The sequence below is a fragment of the Scyliorhinus canicula genome, unplaced genomic scaffold (assembly GCF_902713615.1).
Source record: "Scyliorhinus canicula unplaced genomic scaffold, sScyCan1.1, whole genome shotgun sequence".
Taxonomy (NCBI): domain Eukaryota; kingdom Metazoa; phylum Chordata; class Chondrichthyes; order Carcharhiniformes; family Scyliorhinidae; genus Scyliorhinus; species Scyliorhinus canicula.
This window is the reverse complement of record NW_024055456.1, coordinates 155,108-164,893: the sequence shown is the minus strand read 5'-3', so window position 1 is coordinate 164,893 and position 9,786 is coordinate 155,108.

The window sequence follows — 9,786 nt, the reverse complement described above, 5'->3', positions numbered from 1 at the left end:
TGTTGATTCCCTGGTGGAGGCGGCGCCTGGATCCACGTCCCACCTTCCACACCCCCAACAGAATGGACTCACAGATTTACTATAGACTATTATTAAAATATACATTTATCTGTATCGGGATATTTGTTTGTCTGAATGGATTATTTGTAATGTCTCTCCTAATCCTAATGGCGAAATTACATTTGCCCACCTGGTAATAAAACCTAATCCATTGTAAATTCAGTCTCTTTATTTCGACACTCCAATATCAGGGGCTGAACCTAAACAGTTTAAATTATATTGTCAGGGAATAAATCGTCTGTCAGTCTGATTTGCAACACTCTCGGTCTCTATCCCATTAGAGCAATAAAGTATCATTTATCAGAGGAAATGTAACTAAATGCGGGGATGAACAAAGTGATTCAATTTCCAGTGCGGATGGCTATCACTGTACAATGTGGGTCTGTAGATAAGTAGAAACTCCTCACATTACACCATGTTTCTCCTGGTATTTTTCGAACTGCCCCGAGCCTCAGACAGTCCTGCGAACATTAACGGTAAAGAAGCCGCTTGTCTGATAATTCAGCAGTGAGTTGACAGAGAAACATAAAATTCATTCCTGCTTTTGACAGAGAAGTTAATGAATCAGATCGGACGCGGCGATCAGCAAAGTTATCCTTCAGCATCCAAATCGTTGCCGCTAATTTTACTGACCAGCGGCTGTCTAACATTCACTGGTGTTGGGAACACAGGATATCAGGACTTTGCGGCAGATTAAGCAATATCAGAAGAATAAATGTTTTATTCTCCACTAAAGCAGGTCATGAACTGGTCATTTCTCCACTCATAGAACATAGAACAGTACAGCACAGAACAGGCCCTTCGGCCCTCGATGTTGTGCCGAGCAATGATCACCCTACTTAAACCCACGTAACCCGTATACCCGTAACCCAACAATCCCCCCATTAACCTTACACTACGGGCAATTTAGCATGGCCAATCCACCTAAACCGCACATCTTTGGACTGTGGGAGGAAACCGGAGCACCCGGAGGAAACCCACGCACACAGGGGGAGGACGTGCAGACTCCACACAGACAGTGACCCAGCCGGGAATCGACCTGGGACCACTGGAGCTGTGAAGCATTGATGCTAACCACCATGCTACCGTGAGGCCCCACGTTGGCCTCGTTGGCAGCAATAAGAGGGACTGTTAAATTATTGAAATCCAGACAAATTAAACTGCACAGAACACGGTGTTAATCGGGTATAAGAGACGACTCCGTTTAAAGGAGATCAACAACTCGGAGAATATTCCTGGATTCCCCGCGAGTTCAATGCAGTTTATTTACTTTTAATTTATTTTATTTTATTTTTTGTAATTGGAGTCATCTTATTGAACTTATGGATTGGGTCCATCAACAGCACTCACTCTCACTTCATTCGGTTCTTAACAAACGGACTTTAATAACTAGAGTGACCTTTACTCAGAACTAATATAAATTAAATAGCATCTGGTCAGGTTACTATTTTCCGATCATGTTTAATCTCAGAGTGAACAAAACATTCAGTGAATATATTTCTTTGCATGGATCACCATTTAAAACGTTTAGTTCATGTGAGACTGAAACATTTATTGTTTGAATGGATAAATCCCATTTTGTCCATTCATATTCAGGCTAATCTGCCCCACACAGTATTTGGCAGCAATCCAGCCGCCTGCAGTCAGGGAGGCTCGAATGTTCAATGCTGTTGACAGGAAACATCTGGATTTTTTTTCAGAGATCTGTTGGCTCAGTACTGACCGCTTGGCTGCCAGCCAACTTCAAACTCTTAACATTGTCAATGAGGACTATTTATAAACAAATCTACCCAGCAACAGTACTGGAGATCATTTTATGTTTTAAATTGTGAACCGTTTTGAACTGTTCCCATCTCTAAGGAAAGGAGATTTTTCCAGCTTTTCTAGCCTCTCTTAGCAACACTAACCGGCTGGAGGATCTCTCCCACACCTCATAACATTGTGATGATGGATAGAAATACAATCAGACTATCAGACAGAGGGTACATTTTGTAATAAATAAACATGTAATTCATGTGTTTTTCCCTTTATTCTTCCATGGAATGTGGGACTCACTGGCAAGACCACCATGTGTTCCCTGTCCCTAATTGCTGTTGAACTGAGTGGGCCAGCTCAGAATGAACTGAAGAGTCAGACATGTTGCTGTCTGACTGGAGCCACATGTAGGTGAGACCAGGACGGGATGTCAGATTTCCTTAATTGATGAAGCAGAGGGGATTTCATGGTCACCATTATTATGTATTCCAAATTTATTAATTGAATTCAAATTCCACCACCGGCCATGGTGGGATTTGTACCTGAGTCCCCACAGAATTAGCCTGGGCCTTTGGATTACTGGTACAATAACATGAATACTACACCACCACCTGCCAAAAGATAAAGGGATGACTGCTTTTTTGTAGGGATGGATGTTGGTTGGATGCCTGAATATTTTGATTGAGGACTCAATGAATGTGGTTGATGGATGGATAGATAGATGGTCTGAAAGATGTTGTTCTACATTCTCAATTTTGGGTTACGGGTATAGGGTGGATACATGGGTTTGAGTAGGGTGATCATTGCTCGGCACAACATCGAGGGCCGAAGGGCCTGTTCTGTGCTGTACTGTTCTATAGGAATGAGGAGCAGAAGTCGGAATTTCACAATCATCGTGGCTGATCTCTTCCAGGTCTCAAATCCACCTCCCTTCAATGAATTGCATTTACATTTTGTAAAACCAAATGCCGAAAATAATTTGTGAATGTAACTATTTATGTTGTGAGTTGATCATAATTGATATATATAATTATTTAACTTTCTGAATTGTGACAATTGGTAACATTCGCCACGGAAGTGCTAAAGAATGACCATCTCCACCAAAATAGAATCCAACAATCTCTCCTTGACATTCAGTGATATTGTCATCGCAGAATCCCCAGCTATCAATACCCGGGGGTTAACATTGACCAGAAACTGTGCTGGCCTGACCATATAATTGCTGAGGCGACATGACCCGGTCAGGGTCTAGGAAACCTGCAGCAAGTAACTCACTCCTAACTCCCAAAGCCTGTTCACCATCTACAAGGCACAAGTCAGGAGTGTAATTGAATACTCTCCAGTTGCCTGGCTGGGTGCAGCTCCAATAACATTGAAGAAGCTTGACACCATCCAGGTCAAAGCAGCCCGCTTGATCGTCACCCTATGTACAAACACTCTTATGGGAGACATGGATAGTATGGATGGGCAGGAATTCATTTCCAGGGTGGAGAGGTCAGTCACCAGGTAGCATAGGTTTAAGGTCCGTGGGGTATAGTTTAGAGGAGATGTGCGAGGCAAGGTTCCATCCACCACCGATGAACAATGACAATAATGTACCATCCACAAGATGCACCGCAGAAACCCATCAAGTCTCCTTTGAAACGCCTTCTAAACCCAGGCCCATTACCTTCTAGAAGGAAAAGGCAGCTGACACATGGGAAGATCACCACCTGGAAATTCCCCTCCAAATCACTCACTATCCTGACTTGGAAATATATTGCAGAATCTTCAGTGTCGCTGGTTCAAACGGCTAGAACTCCCTCCCTAACAGCACCGTCGGTGTACCGACACCAGAGTGACTGCGGAGGTTCAAATAGGTGGCACACCACCACTTTGTGAAAGACAATTAGCGATGGACAATAAATCATGGCCCAGCTAGCGACACCCGCACCATATAACTTAATTTAAAATTGTACTAATCTTTTTGGAACGACGGTAATTGGTGAATTCAATTATTTATATTCATAATTGAATGAAGATTGATGAATATCATTACTATTTTTCTGCTCATTTATGACCGACGCCTTCTTTGATGGAAGATATAAGCCATCCCACAGGAGATTGAAGATGCAAAATCATAATCAATATCTGAAAACAAAGTGGACAGAGGAGACTGCAGCAACTATTGACATATCTCACTCTATAGCAGCACTGGGAAGGCCTTTGCTAGCTTCACATTTTAAACACTTCATCTGCTTGCAGGCCGAATGTAGCTGGAAGCACGGTGCGGTGTTTGTGTCGCAAGATTTACTCTGGGCGTGATCTGTTCCCTATACCACAAGTCTACCTCTTCACCGTGCTTTCATCAACATCAATAAACATTCGACACTGTCATCAGAACAGGGACTATAAGATTTGGGGAAACTTGTCTTCCTTCTAAAGCTTCCCTGTCTCATTCACTGCTTCCATTGCAAAATGCACTGCATTATACAGATTGATGATTCCACTTCCGACAGATTCTAAGTGAATGATTGAGTGAAAGAGGACCGTGTCATTGACCCAACTCTATTCGGGAGCTTCCTCTTCAAGCTGCTGATCTTCGCCTTCCCTGAAGATATGGATGAAATCCACTAGCACACCCGGTCAGGCTGCAACCTCTACAACCTTTCAGTCATGAAAATGGAGACATTATCACAATACATCCTCCTCAGAGAATTCCTCTAGGCTGAAAATTCGATCATCCAAACAAAACATAAGCTACAGAGACTCATGGACTCATGGACTCTGTCCCCAGTGCCTGTAACTGAAATGAAAATAGCTCATTGTCACGAGTAGGCTTCAATTAATTTACTGTGAAAAGCCCCTAGTCGCCACATTCCGGCGCCTGTCCGGGGAGGCTGGTACGGGAATCGAACCGTGCTGCTGGCCTGCTTGGTCTGCTTTAAAAGCCAGTGATTTAGCCTGGTGAGATAAACCAGCCCCTGGTTCTTCCTTGCCATAAGCATGAGGAAAACAGTGGTCGTGGGACAAGGTGTTGCACTTTCGCCAATGCCCACATTAAATAAGAGCCGGTGAGCAGATTCTGCTCCCGAGTTTCCATGTTGAGATACTGCCTTGACGCAGAACGTGATCCTGACATGGGGAAAGCAGATACTACCTTTGTTTGACTCACTAAAATGTCCATGGAATAACATAAAGCTTTGGAACGAGCTGATGGTTTATAATGCCTAAACTCTCAGAACCTTAGGTCAACAAGGTAACACACTGGTTAGCACAGTTGCTTCACAGCTTCAGTGTTCCCGGTTCGATTTTCATCTTGGGTTACTGTTTGTGCGGAGTCTGCACGTTTTCCCCGTGTCTGCATGGGTTCCTCCAGGTGCTCCGGTTTGCTCCCACAGTCCAAAGATGTGCTGGATAGGGGGATTGGCTATGCTAAATTGCCATTAGTATCCAACAAAGGTGAAATGGGATTACAGAAATAAGGTGGAGATGTGGGGATAGGATGGAGGTATGGGTTAGGTAGGATGCTCTCTCCAAGGGACTTGATGGGCCGAATATCTCCTTCTGCACTGTAAGTTCTATGATTCTATAAACCTTGTCGTATGTCTGTGAAACAAGGAACACTTAGAGCTGTGAAGAAAAATAGCTTAAAAAAATGTCATCTTTGTTGTCCGCAGTGCATTATGGATATTTACTGGCAGGACAAAATCAGAAATGAAGCATTGCTGTCAAAGACAGAGCTTCCAAGTCCCTTCAAAACAATGAAAAAGAGGTGGGTTGCACGGTTCTAGTGTGGTCTCCAAATGGAAGATGGTCACATGACCAAAGAATTTCCACTTCGCAAAGCAGCCGGAGCCACGCATCCAGTGGGAAGCCAGATATTCTACTTCAAGGTTTCTTCAAAGTGTGACATAATATCCTTAAACCTAAATATTGAGCATCGAAATTCGTTGTCACCAGCAGCAAAATGAAAAAATAGGGACACTTTCAGTGGGCTGGTGTGAGCCACCTGGACCAGTGGATTTAGCAGCTTCGAAATAGACACAAACCGAGAAAATGAAAACCCAGAACGACAATTGGGAGCTTCATGTGCAACACTTGCGTCAAAATCATTGGATATTTGTTGTGTATCTGTTGGAAGTAGACGGATGCCTGTGACCTGAGTGAAATCCAGTTGTACACAACACGATGTTGTTTCACACAACGACACGCAAAAATTCGCTTTCGCACACCCACAGCGAAACACAGATACACAGTCTCTCACACACGCATTCTCTCTGTCTTACACGCACACCCACATTTTCCCTTTCAATTTAAGATCCCATCTTAACTTCCTTGGAGGCTTTGGAGTCAATGGCCCCAACCATCTTTCAGCTGGTATAATGAAGCAACAAAATCGCCCCAACATCATGTACGTTAAGGTAAATGTTAAATTTCCCATGGACTCCATACAGGTCCCAGGAAACACTCATCCATTTAACAAACATGAACAAAAACGCGCGACCAGGGATTGAGCCGCTTTGCTCTGGCACTGACCTCACTGCGCAAGAATTAGCCACCAACACCTGCAATGAGTTAAACCTTAGATTATAGCAGCTCTGCAGAACGCGATGTGATATTACATTTGTGGAAATGAATTATTGACCCATCTACATCATGGATCATACCTGACAGCAATATTTTCACAGTAACTGCAATTGCAAAGTTTGGCCAGCAGATGGAATTTAAATCGAGATGCTTCACATTACATGAAGCAGACATTGCCTCAATAATTACTGCACTAATCCCTGTCTCTGTTAATTTTAAATTGGGCTCCATCTGTTTTATTTTAGACTAGACTCTGTCTCTGTTTACATTACACGGCACTCTGTTTCAATTAACACTGCACTAGTACATGTCAATGTTTATGTCACACAATCACTGTGATCCTATTTTTAATGGATAGGATCTACCTTTGCAGTTCACCAACATCCAGTCCTGAATAGTAATGAACAATTAAACAAATAGCCGGATCAGGAGCCTCAATAACATTCCCCTCTTCAATGATGCGGGAGCCCAGCACGTCAGTGCAAAAAACAAGACTGAAAGTTCCTGCCAGAGGTGCCGAGAGGATGATCCATCTCGGCCTCCTCCGGTGGTCTGAATCATCATGGATGTCAGTCTTCAGCAAATTAGATCCCTCCACACGATATCAAGAAATGGCTGACAGCGCTGCAAACGTTATTCGACCTGGCAACATTATACCAACAATTCTGATGATTTGTGTTCCAGAACTGGCTGGGCCCCAGAAAACTTGCTGCAGTGCAGATACAGCACTGGCTTGTACCCAACAATGTGTAACATTGCCAAACATGACCCTTTCACAAAACGCAGGATAAATCCAACCCAGCCAATTATTTCCCGATCAGTCCGCCTTTGATCCATCAGGAACTTTATAAAAAGTGTCAAGGATCATCCAGTAACGTATAGTGTCCTGGGATAGTGCCCCCGGCCCTAGCTTAACCCTTCATCATAAGGTCAGAAGTGAGGATGTTCGCTGATGATTACCCAATGTTCTGCACCATATTCGACTCCTCAAATACTGAAGTTAAACTTGGACAACATTCAGGTTTAGGCTGGCAAGTGTCGGGCAATGACCATCCCAAAAAGCGAGATTCTAACCGTCTCTCCTAGATTTAAAATTATACCACCGTGATTGAATTCCCCCAATATCAATATCCTCGGCATTATCATTGCTCAAAAACTGAACATTTAAAAAATATGGCTACAAGAGCAGGTCAGTGGCTGGAACTTCTGCGGTGAGTAACTCACCTCGCGACTTCCCAACCTCTATTCATCATCTATACCGCTGAAGTCAGGAGTTTGACTGAATATTTTCCATTGGTCTCACGTGTGCCCCTTAAGCAACACGTGAGATCTTGACGCCATCCAGGGCAGAGCAGACGGCTCGACGAACACCCCATCCACCAACTTCAACATTCTCTCCCTGCATCACGGGTGCACAATTCTAGTAGCTTGAACGACGTACAAGGATCTAATGCAGCAACTGCCTCCTTCTGTAGCACCTTCCAACACAGCAACTTAGTCGTCTAAAAGGACCAGGCCCGGCAGATGCACTGTAACAGCAGGACCTGCAAGTTACCCACCAGGCCTCGCACCACCTTGATGGGAACTATGTCTCTGTTCCTTCACTGTCACTGGTCAAAATCCTGGACCTCCCTTCCTGTCAGCTCTGTGGGTGTACGTACTCAGTATGGAGTGCAATGGTTTATAAAGCGGCCTCAGCACCACATTCTCAAGGGAAATGAGGAATTGACAGCAAATGTTGACGTTACTGCCGACTCCAAGATCCCATTAAATCATTTTAAACATATCATTTTCTGCTTACATTCACCTTGCCCCCACCTCTGTTTACATTACACTCGGCCATGTCTCTATCACATTGCAGCAGGTCCTGTCTCAGTTTTCCTGCACTCGGCTGAATATCAGTTATTAATATCCGGGGCCCACACCCTGTTTATATTACAAATCCGTAATTATGACGCACTGACCCATGTCTCGGGTAGTCTAGTAAGAAACACGTCACAATGGTTACAGCATCAGAACGTTTATCTGTGCATCGTAACTGGAACAACGTTCTGTTTGCATCACAAGTTGTTCGGTCTCAGTTATTACTCTACTAGATAGTTAAATTCCAGTAAACACAATCCTGCTTTAGTTAATGCTGCACATGTACATGTCCCTGTTTACATAATACTAGGTCCTGCCTCTGTTATTCTTGGATTGTACGATATCCCTCTTATTGCTGCATTGATCATGTCCCAATTTGTATCAATCTGCATTCCGCTAGAACAGAATTCAGTTGATATTACACTAGGCCCAGTCTCTGATTATGCCTTCGGCGGAGGGTGGCGCAGTGGGGAGTACTGCTGCCTCAAAGCGCCGGGGTTCAGTCCTGACTGTTTGCGTGGAGTTTTTACTTTCTCCCTGTGTCTGAGTGGCTTTCCTCCAGGTGCTCCTGTTTACTCCCATAGTCCAAATATGTACAGGTTAGGTGGATTGGCCATTCGAAATTGCCCCTCGGTGTCCAAGGATGCACAGGTCATGGTGCAAGGGCGGGGGAATGAGGAGGGTGATACTTCAGAGGTTGGTGCAGATGCAATGGGCCGAGTGGCCTTCTGCCTTGTTGGGATTCTGAATTTGATCCTGATTCTAGCCTACTTTTTCCGAGACCTGCGCATTTTTATTAATGCACTGAATGATGCCTCTGCTTTTAACTGTGGGCGCATTATTGCAGATGTCTTTGAGATGGAAAGCTAATATAATAATACATATTTTGGACGATAAATCAGTATATGGTAACAACCTGCAACGGATATATAGTGTATACAGTGTATGCTATGCAACATTTGATATACATTTTCAGAGCAGTCAGCAGAATTACATTTGATATAATTTCTTCTTTGCTGGTACCCAAGACCAATTCCTACCCCAGAGAGTTGGGTGTGTAGTAGGATGCAGAGTATTGTGTTCCCATGTGATTGTTGCCCTTGTGATTCTCGGAGGTCTCGGGTATGGAAGGTGCTGTTGAAGAAATCTTGGCGAGTTGCTGCAGTGCATCCCGTCGATGTTACACAATGCAGCTACTGTGTGCCTGCTGTGAAGAGAATGAAGTTGCTGTAACATTAGCATCTGTCTCAGTTATTTATTTAATGGTCCTTTGTTTATGTTACACAATTACAACTAGTCCATTCCCTTAGTTTATTACATTAGGCCCAGGCAATAGAAGTTCAGTTGTACAATTTGAAGTGGCTGCAAGAAGATCAGAGATCTGTGGTTGTACGTACACACATCTAGGGTGCTGACAAGACAGAGTATGATGTTTATCTGGACATAGATCAACATTGCTCTCTAAAGAATTTTAGACTATCACTGTTCCCTCAGTTTTTTTTAATCTTCACAATTTCCACCTCAGCCATTTTCCAAATT